This window comes from Orycteropus afer, unplaced genomic scaffold (genome assembly GCF_000298275.1).
Source record: "Orycteropus afer afer isolate SDZICR_OR568_19922 unplaced genomic scaffold, OryAfe1.0 scaffold00172, whole genome shotgun sequence".
Lineage (NCBI taxonomy): Eukaryota > Metazoa > Chordata > Mammalia > Tubulidentata > Orycteropodidae > Orycteropus > Orycteropus afer.
Genome location: NW_006921759.1, coordinates 6,946,389 through 6,954,903, shown reverse-complemented (window position 1 = coordinate 6,954,903; position 8,515 = coordinate 6,946,389).

Sequence of the window (8,515 nt, the reverse complement as noted above, 5' to 3'; positions counted from 1 at the left end):
TTTTTCACAACATCACTTAAAGAACAGGATATAGCAGGAGTTAGTAAATTGCGAACTGTTGCCTATGGATTGTACCTAACTTACAGTCTGTTTATGCAAATAAAGTTTTATTGGAGGGCAGCCAGGATCACTCATGTACATATTGTTTGTACTATTTTTGCACTATAATAAGAAAGTTAAATAGTTATGACAGAGAGAGTTAAATAGTGTGACCCACAAAGCTTATAATGTTTACTATCTTGCCAATTGCAAGAAAGATTTTCTCCCTCTTGGGATAGAGAATAAAATGTGACTATGTATTATAAAATACCAAAATTGAATGTTTATATTTTTTTTTAGTCTTCAAAAATATATTTATAAAAAAATACTTTGAAACTGTACTCTGAATCTCCAAACAAAATAAATGCTATGGCCACCCATGGATGGCATAAAGAATGGCTCTATCATACGTTACTCTTACTCATTATTTTCAAGATCAAGAATCTAATGCCCACTGTATTAGGTTTAATAAAGACAGACTGTTGATATGGAAGATCTATGAAAGAAGCATGGATAATATTTTATTCCAACACAATAAAGGGAAATGAAAAAAAGAAGTAACATTGTCAGCAAGGTGTAATAGATATAATATAATGTACAGTAAAAAGCAGAAGTGATAGACATGCATTTTCTTTCTTGTGAAACTCCCTTACTTTGGAAATAAATGGTTGTCAATGCCTGTGGATTTCCTTGACAGATTATACCAGGCTGCACAATGGCAGCATTTGTCTTTGGTCTGTGGACCTAAGACATTCAGTATCGTTGGGGCCTTGTTCAGTACAGGTAATAATAACGTGGTCAGTCATGCAACCGAAAGATCGAGTTTAAAGTTAAAATTAAAGAGGAATTCCCAGCACTATAACATTTCATTTTATATAAAGCTTTCTACCGACCAGGCTCGTTTACTTGTCATAGGCCCCCAAATGAGAATACTAGGTTGACATGAAAGATACAAACAAGTAAGATAGACTCATTGCATAGCAAAGGACATAGAGACTTCCAGAAACAGAAGCACTAGGACAGGCCAATTAGGTGACTTAAAAGAATAGCAAAAGTAATAATATAACCTCTATCATGCCCTTATATAAATAACATGACAAGGATTAGTTCAACTAGAGGTCATAGAACCTTACTTCCCAGTTTTCACTGGAGAAGCTAACTTTTAAAAGTCAATACAATGTTTGTGTTTATTTAGTCACTCTTGGTTAACTATTCTAAAATATTTAATTTATATTGTCATGGTTGATTACTAGCACTGAGGAAAATTTCTTTTTGGTTAACTTTTCTATTTGCACTTAGTGTTTGAGAGAGAATGGTTCTTACAGTGAGTATTGAAGGGTTAGGGCTCCAAGGAGAGTTACCTAACTAAATCTCCTTGTATGATGAGGAAACTGAAGCTCACGGAAGTCTGATTACCAGAATTAGAGTTCTGAAAAAACCAAACTCACTGCCATTGAGTAAATTTGAACCAATAGTGAACTTCATTGTGTATCCAAGGCTGTAAATCTTTACGGAATCTGACTGCCTCATCTTTCTGCAGAGCTGCTAGTGGCTATCTTATGGTTAGCAGCTAAATGCCTTAACCACTACACCACCAGAGTGCCCTAGAATTAGAGCTAGTAGGGCATACTTGGTATACAGGAAAGCAGTGACTGTAAGCTCCAGTAGAAAGTTGTATTCACAGCTTCTTTTGGATTCTCATATTTGGAGAACCTTCATCCAATTTAGATTTTGAGGTGGGGAAGGAAATATAGTTACTTCAAAGGGCTCCTATTTGAGGACATTTCCTTCAACATTTAAAGATCATCATGCATTTTGTTACTATCTATATTTGTGTTACTCTGAGCTTCAAAGCCTATTTAGCCATCTTTCTTGTGCACAGGAAGTAGAGAGTGTTAGGGATTGAATTGTGTCCCCAAAAAATACGTGTTGTAAATCCTAACCTCTTTGTCTGTGGTTATAATCCCATTTGGGAATGGTTTGTCTTTGTTATGTTAATGAGGCAGGATTAGTGTGTAGGGTGTGTCTTAAATCCATCTCTTTTGAGATACAGAAACCAAATCCAAACCTATTGCCATCAGATTGATTCCAACTCATAGCGATCTTTAGAATAGAACTGCCCCATATGATTTCCAAGGCTGTAAATTTTTGTGGGAAACTTCCAGATCTTTGCCCTATAGAGTAGCTGGTTGGTTCAAACCATTGACCTTTTGTTTAGCAGGCAATTGATTAACCACTGCACTACCCAGGGCTCCTTTTTTGAGATACAAAAGGGATTAAAGAAGCAATCTACCAGAGGAGAGATGGGAAAGAGATATGCCAAGCCACATGAAGATGACTGAGGACCAGAAGCTCAGAAGAGACAAGGACTTTCCTCCAGAGCCAGCAGAAACAGAAAGACTCTCCCTAAAGCCAGCACCCTGAATTTGGACTTCTAGTCTCCTAAATTGAGAGAAAATAAATTTCTGTTTTTTAAAGACATCCATCTGTGGTATTTCTGTTATATCAGCACTAAATAACTATGACAAGAAGTTAATACTTTCTTAGTAATATGAGGACTAGGTTATAGTTCCCAGTCTCAGTTATTGGCTCCAGTCTCTGACCAGAGTTTTAAATCTCTAAAACTGTCCTGTTTCTTGATGAAAATTCTATTGATTCCCTTCAGTTCACAGAGTCCAACAATGGTGCCAAAGGTGATCCGCTATGGGCATGTGCCATCCTGTTCATATTCAGTGAACATTTTACAGTGCTCATGATGCATCAGATGCTGTACTAGGTGGGGAGGATATAAGGAAAAGAATATACAAACATTTCCTCTAGTAAGGAAGACAGATACAAAAACAAAGCATCATACTGCAATGTGAAGAGTGCTACTACAGGATCTACTGTGTAGTTTGTGAGGCTCAGTAAAAAATAAAAATCAGGGCTCTTGTTCTAAAATTGTTAAGAAAGAATGTTAGGATAGCAACAGTAGAGCATTAAACCAAGTGTGGGTCCCTTTCTGTGTTCAAGGCTCTGTGGAACTGCATAAGTAGTATGCCCACGAAACTGGCTCTAATTTGAAGCATGCTCTGGTGGTGTAGTGCCTAAACTATTTGACTGCTAACCAGAAGGCTGGAAGACTGAAAAATCTACTTCTGTAGAGATATTGCCTTGGAAACCCAAGGGATCACTATGAGTCCAATTCACTCGATGGTAGTGAATTTGTTTTGTTTTGTGGGAAATGGCAAATCGCTAGATCTGGCTAGAATTTAGGAGGCATTTTTGGGTGTATCAGGGCTGGCAGGAGAAGAGAGTTAGAACAGTAAGCAGATTGAGACCAAGAACTTTTGGCAGACTGCTTTACTTACCTACCAACCAAATTTACACATCTTTCCTCATAATAAGTCACCTGTTCTGTGCTATGCATCCCACAGGTAAAGTAAAAAAAAAAAACAAAAACAAAAACAAACTCATTGCCATTGAGTTGGATCCAACTCATAGCAACCCTTCCTTGGGTTTCTGAGGTGGTATCACTACAGAAGTAAATTGCCCAATCTTCCTTATGAGGAGTGGCTGATGGGTTTGAACCACCAGCCTTCTCGTTATCAGTCAAATGCTTTAGGCACTACGTCACCAGAGTGGCCATCACCTCAAAACTTAATTGGTCAGTCTGTGAAAACAAAATAATACTCTAAGTATTCCCATTGCCAGTGATTGGTTTAGCAACAGCCCCAAATTCCTCATCATATATTTATTTCCCTTCATAGAATGCTGGAAACTTCATATAATCATGTTGTATCAATAGTCCTAGGAATTTCATAATTCCTACAAAATAAACTCCAGTAGTGACACTATATTTCACCTATAGTACCCACTATATTTGTTTAACTGTAGTCTGTTTTTTCTCTGTGTCTATTTCCTGGTGAGTTATTGTTTTCCTCCTGTGTGCAAATTGTTTCTCTTCTGTACCTCAGAGAGTCATTCAAGATTAATTACCAGCCCCTTGTGTATAAAAAGTGACAACCTCTGTGGTTTATCATTGGAAAATATTATCAATTGTTCTTTTCTCCAAGATCCAGAGGTAAATATTTAATATTTCAAAGTAAATATTAAAGTGATATGTAAAATATATGCTATACCTTCTACTTAAATTTTTCTGGGTAGTTATGTCATTATAGATAATAAATTTTTAATATCTGTTAAATACATAAAAGGAATTATACTAATTTTAATATATTTTATCATATAAAGCAGTACTTTGCAAGACTTGTTTTTGTTGGGTCATCAAAGCATATTTTATGCCTGAATCTTTCTGTGTATGCAGATATACCATTACCATATCTAATTCCTAAAGTTGTTTCCATAAAATTAATATATTCACAGTAGTATACTTAGGTACATAAAATAAAGTTTTTCTCTTTTAAATCTTATTCAAAAGTGGTATTCATCTGGAAATTTCACTACATTCTACCCTATTTATTAGCTTAGGTTAATAACATTTAAAATTGAGTAAGTACTATGCATAAAGTATTGTGCTAGATACTGTACAGAATTTAATAGTAAGTAAATAATCTACACACAGCCTGTATTTCATACAAGGTATAAGAATACGAATAACTGTAAGAAGAAAAACTCTCTAAAGCACACTCTAAAGATGTGAACTCAAAGAGTGTTAAACAAAGTGCAACATAATATTGAGCTGAACAGGGTCACTTACAGGAAAAAGGTGGCATATGAAGTAGGCACATGAGATAGGAAGCATTTATTTAAGCAGATACGGAGAAGACTACAATTCAACGAGTACTTTTTTTAAAAAAAATTTATTGTGATTTGGGTGAAAGTTTATAGAGCAAATTCATCTTCCATACAGCAGTTCACACACACCTTGTCTCATGACATTGACTGTAATCTCCCACAGTACAACAGCTCTCCTCTCACCTCCTCCCCACAGCCACTCTTCCCTGTCTCCTTCCCTCGCATGCACACCTACCCACCCCCAAGCTGTCTCCCTGTGCATACACAGCTCTTCTATTCTCCCATGATTGATCTCTCCAAGGAGTGTATCCACCTAATGTAAACATTCAGCTCACATGCTTGTCTCTTTTTTGGCTGGAAGTGACAGGAGTGGGTTCAATCCCAGACCTGAAAGGCAGCTAGGGACCATAGTCTCAGGGGTTCCACCAGGCTCTATCAGACCAGCAAATCTGGTCCTTTTTTTTTTTTTTTTAAATGATTTTGTGTTTTGTTCCACATTCTTCTCCCAGTCTATCCAGGATTTCCTTCATAGATCCCCCTCCAAGCGGTTTACAGTGGTAGCTGGGCACCATCTAGTTCTTCTGGTCTCATAGTCATGTAGGCTGAGGATCACATGGTGTACTAGTCACTGGGACTAATTGTTTCCAAATATCTTTGGTATAATTTATTCTTCTTTGCTTTGGATGAGGAGAGACCCATCATTACATCTAGGTAGCTGCTTGCAAGCTTTTAAGATCTCAGTTGCTACTCACCAAAGTAGGATGTGGAGCAAAGTTTTGTGTGGTATGTTATGGCACTTGAGCTTGATGTCCCCTGCGACCATGGTCCTGAGCCCACAAGTCCAACTACTCACTCCCTCTGGGTAGCTGATTGTGGCCAAGAAGTGACTACAACCTTGTCCCTTGTCAGCTCTACTATATACCTAGAAATTCTTATACAACGTACAAATACAACAAGTACTTTTTGAAGGAGTTATTTTGAGGAGAGAGAAGCCTGTAGTAGCAATGGAAACTCTAAGAAAAAGGGATGATTCTGTTTTGTTTATATTTGTTATTTTTGTTGTAGAGTGCCATCAAATAGATTCTGACTCACAGGGACCCCATGTGAAAGAGTAGGACAGCCCCATAGGGTTTTTTTTGGCTGTAATCTTTATGGAAGTAGGGGTAACTATAGGGAGCTAATAGGGGGAGGCCTTCATTTAGTAGGACCTTGAGGGCTAGTCTGAAGACTTTGTATTTAATCAATTGATTCTAGGGAGTTAACATTTATAAACTTCAGAATATCATTATTGCTCTTCTATTTGGTGAGATTAATCAGTTAACAATGTGAGAAATGATTTGAGCTATGGAAGGATCAAGGTCAAGGGATCAGTTTGGAGGGAATATGGTAAACATAAAACCTGGTAAGCATTAGCAACTAACTGAATCTGAATGTAAGAACAATTTTGAATATCCTAATTGACCAGGAGAATGAATGATGGTGTTGTTAAAAGAGCTAGGAAAGTCAGAAAAAAAAGTTGGTTTGTGAGAGAATATAATTAGTTGTCTTTAGGTATTTTATAAATTAATAGGAACTCTTAAGTTGCACAGTCCAGAATTACCAGGAGCTCTGGTAGCATAGTGCCTAAGGGACTTGACTGCTAACCAGAAGGCTGGTGGTTCAACCCCACTAGCCACTCCTCAGAAGGAGGGTTGGGCAATCTACTTCCCTAGTGATACTGCCTCAGAAACCCAAGGAGGGGTTGCTATGAATCGGGGCCAACTCGACAGCATATAACAACAACAACCTTGATAGTTAAGTGCAAAGTCAATAGTTTGGAATGAATGCCTGCAAATTATACAGGCTTACTTCCTAGTCCACTATGTGCTACACTCTACTTTATGTCTTGGGATTATTTATTTATTTATTTATTTATTTTATTTTTTTATTGTCATTTGGGTGAAAATTTACAGAGCAAATACACTTTCCATACAGCAGTTCACATACACTTTGTGTCATGACATTGACCACAATTTACCACAATACAACATCTCCCCTCATACTTCCTCCCCATAGTTACCTCTTCCCTGTGTCCATCCCTCCATGCACTCCTGCCCCCTGTGCTGTCTGTCTGTGCATAAGCAGCTCTTTTTCTCCCATGCTTGTTCTCTCCAAGGAGTGTATCTACCTCAGGTAAATGTTCAACTCATATGCCTGTCTATTGTTTGGCTGGAAGCCACAGGTATGCGTTCAATTCCAGACCTGAAGGGCAGCTAGGGGCCATAGTCTCAGTGGTTCCACCAATCTCTATCAGACCAGCAAACCTAGTCCCCCATCCTTTTTTTTTCCCCAAATGATTTTGAGTTTTATTCCACACTGTTCTCCCTCTCTATCCAGCATCTCCTACATAGATCCTCTTCCAAGTGGTTGACAGTAGTAGCTGGGCACCATCTAGTGCTTCTGGTCTCACAGTCGTATAGGCTGCAGAATGGATGGTATACTAGTCGCTGGGACTAATTGTTCCCGTGAATTTTGGGTTTTCTTCATTCTTCTTGGCTCTGGACAAGGAGAGACCCATCATTGCATCTAGAAGGCAGCTTGCAAGCTTTTAATATACTAGTTGCTACTCGCCATAGTAGGAGGTAGAACAATGTTTTGTGTACTATGTTATGTCAATTGAGCTTGATGTCCTCTGTGACTGTGGGCTCGAGCCCACAGGTTCAACTACTCAGTCCCTCTTGGTAGCTGGCTGTGACCAAGCAGTGACTACAACCTTGCCCCTTGTCATCTCCACTATACACCTGGGAATTTGGATCATACACAGAAAGTTATAAGACCATTGTCTGCCAACCCTATACATATTCTTGTGTACACTCCCCACTTCATAGACATACCTACTAGCTCAGCCTGTCCATGCATCTATCCACTCATATACCCATGTTTGCCTTCACTGACAACGTAGTACTACATGTGCAAAAGGGTTCATTTTGTTGTCTGTACTTCCCATGTACCTCTTTGTGTCTTTCTCTTCCTCAATGCCACTGTATTGATCAATCACATTTGGTACATTGCCCTTCTCTTCACCCAAATCAAAACTTATCTCTCTTTAACAGTGTTCTCTTCCCTCCCTTCCCACCCCTGCTAACCAACAAAAAAAATGTCCTTCCATAGATAAATGTTTCCTTGACTTTAACAATAATGGACTAATACAATATTTGTCCTTTTATGATTGACTTATTTCACTCAGCATAATGTCCTCCAAGTTCACCCATGTTATGCGGTGTTTGGTAGATTCTACATTATTCGTTAGGGTTGTATAGTATTCCATTGTGTGTATGTACCATAGTTTGGATATCCATTCCTCTGTTGATGGACACGTAGGTTGTTTCCTTCTTTTGGCTATTGTAAATAGTGCTGCGATGAACATGAGTGTGCATATGTCTGTTCTTGTCATGGCTCTCACTTCTTTAAGATATATACCTAGTAATGGAATAGCTGGCTCAAATGGTATTTCTAGTTCCAACTTTTGAAGGAATCACCATACTGTTTTCCAAAATGGTTGTACCATTTTACAGTCCCACCAACAGTGTATGACAGTCCCAATCTCTCCACATCCTCGCCAGCATTTCTTATTTTCTGTCTCACTGAATTTTGCAACTAGTGCTGGAGCAAGATGGTATCTCATCGTTGTTTTGATTTGCATCTCTCTAATAGCTAATGATCATGAGCATTTCTTCATATGTTTGTTGGCCGCTTGAAT